The 2500-nt window shown below is 43.7% G+C and overlaps 1 pseudogene; it reads right to left on the reverse strand.

The window, feature by feature from the left end:
• LOC139053719 (large subunit ribosomal RNA) overlaps window positions 1–2500 on the reverse strand; it is a 9171-nt pseudogene that overhangs the window by 2589 nt on the left and 4082 nt on the right.

Raw genomic sequence — 2500 nt, forward strand, 5'->3', positions numbered from 1 at the left:
ATGTTTGGAAAACCAGGAGGCAAATGAAGAACGCTCTTAACCCATTTGCGGACAAGTCCATCCAGTCTACAAGACTCTGAGGAAACCTCTAGAGTATTCGAAGCACTGTAAAGAAATATTGGAAGAACCAACTGTCTCAAGCAGTGCACCTTCTGAAACGGCTTCAAGGATGCCTTCGCAAGGAGTTCGAGGAGTTTCATTGCCTTTTCAGAATGAACTATAGGATTTTTATTGATGAAAATACTGAGACCTAGATACTTAATTGGTTCATCTCTGCCTTTCGGCTTAATACTCTGTCCCAAGATAGACAGCGGAGGAATATTGTAGTTAAAGCCCTTACTAATGTGGTCAGGCCGCCAACCAAAGTACTGCGACTTTAAAGGATTAATGTGGAGATCAACATTACTGAGAAATGAAACTGTTTCGTCTATGAGACGTTGGAGTCCTTCACAAGTGTCAGACATCAAAAGGAGGTCATCTGCGAAAGCCATTGCAGACATAGAGCTTTCATGCAACGGAACACCTACACCTAAGTCATTTAAGCGGTAGATTAAAGGATCAATGATACAATTGAACAGGAAAGGAGAAAGAGGGTCGCCCTGCTTAATACCTCTTCTCAGTGGCACACGGACATTATCTGAAATACCCCCACAAGTGTAAGTGGTGGTACAGTTAACATATAAGTGTTTAACTATGTTGAGGATACGTGGAGGAACTTTACGAGCCTCTAGGGCACTGAAAATTGCTGAATGAGATACCGAATCGAAAGCCTTGCGCAAGTCAAGACTTACTGAGAAAAAGGGTTTACGTTTTAGTTTGAGTAACCTCATTATACCTTGCAAAACGAGCAAGTTGGAAGATGTACTGCAATCTTCGGCAAAGCCGGACTGATATTTATGGAAATGGTTAGTGGCACTGAGCCGACATAGCAAGAGCTTAGAGAATAGCCTAAAAAGAACAGGGGAAACAGAGATTGGCCTAAAATCGCCTGCACCACCCGGATTGGATTTCTTAGGGATAAATACTGTTCTACTTTGTTTCATTTCCAGTGGAACAAGACCAAAAGCTAGCCAGTTATTAAAAATGTGGCATAAGATGCTAGGAGGTATTTTCAAAAGTTCAGAGATTGGGACATTATCAGGCCCTGGAGAGGACTTTGAAGAAAGTAGTCTTATAGCGATAGCAACTTCTCCCTCCGTGAACAGAGATTCATCAACCTCAAGAGCGATTGACGATTCAAGTGGGGAAGAAAGCGGTGTAGAATATGTGTTGAAAATTGGATCAAATTCTTTATGCAAGTCTGCCAGAGAACATGCAGCAGAGGAATCGCCTATCAAAAGGTGATCAGCCAGAACTTTAGGACCTAAATGGTAAAGCCTCTGGTGTTCAATGTACCGTAATCGCTTACGTTTACTTCTGTTTTGTGAGTGTGGAGTGTTAGGAGTGTGAGAACTGTTCTTATTTTTACTATTCGTTTTCTGTTTAACTCCAAAAGCTTTATAGATGACGCGGAGGTCATCCATGGAAATAGGACCTGCTATTAGACGTGAGACGATAGCCTCATCTATTATTCCAACCTCGCAGAGTGCGAGGCGCACTTCAGAAGCTGAGAGTTCAATAGGAGGGGGAGTTACCTCGCCTGAGAAGGACGGAAGAGCAGGGGGTGGGACCACAGTTTCAGATTTCAAAAGCTCAAGTATGTCTTGATAACGACTCGTACGCCGAACCTGTGAAATTGAGGAAACAGTTCGGCTACTGAATACCTCGTGGAGTGCTTCATTAATCCTTTTATGAATACCTATTTTTATTTCACGTTTTGCCAAAGCTATGAGCTCAGAGTCGGACCATCGACAATGAGAGTAAGACGGACCATCAAGATGATGGACTTCCCCTAGGCCAGTGTGAGTGGCCTTAAGCCTGGAAAGAATTTCTGAGTACCTGGATTGTTTGCGTATCTTCTCGATACTTTCCCTAGATCGGTGCGGAAACTTTGTTGCTAGGACATCTATCATGGAATAAACTTCACCCAATCCCAACTCGGCATAAGCCAATGTTTCTAATTCAGAAGGGGTCCATTGACCACTAGTTAAGTTGACATACCGACTCGTCGAAAGACCAGACGAGGGCAACACCGTTTGGGTGTCCACAGCGCTAGAGGCAGGAACCGAGTCCTGCACAGAGACGTCAGGACGACGCTCATGAGTACTGCAAGTTAAGTCATCAAGGCTTTCGCCCTCGCCACGAGCCGTTAGAGAAGACGGGATGCCAACTGATATTGGACTATTATTCACTTGAGGTGGGTCAGAAACGTTGACCACCTCTTGTGAGGAAAGTTCAGCAGTTTGAGACTGCAAACGTGTAAGGGTAGCTCGTTTGCATTTTGAAACATGCGAGGACATATTTTTACTGGATGGTAGTTTCTTAAGAAGGCAATAAGAACATTGCCATAGTAACCGGACATCATGCAAGGAATAATGTGTTTCAAGCTTGATTCGTGAAG

This window comes from Dermacentor albipictus, unplaced genomic scaffold, assembly GCF_038994185.2.
Source record: "Dermacentor albipictus isolate Rhodes 1998 colony unplaced genomic scaffold, USDA_Dalb.pri_finalv2 scaffold_168, whole genome shotgun sequence".
Taxonomy (NCBI): Eukaryota; Metazoa; Arthropoda; class Arachnida; order Ixodida; family Ixodidae; genus Dermacentor; species Dermacentor albipictus.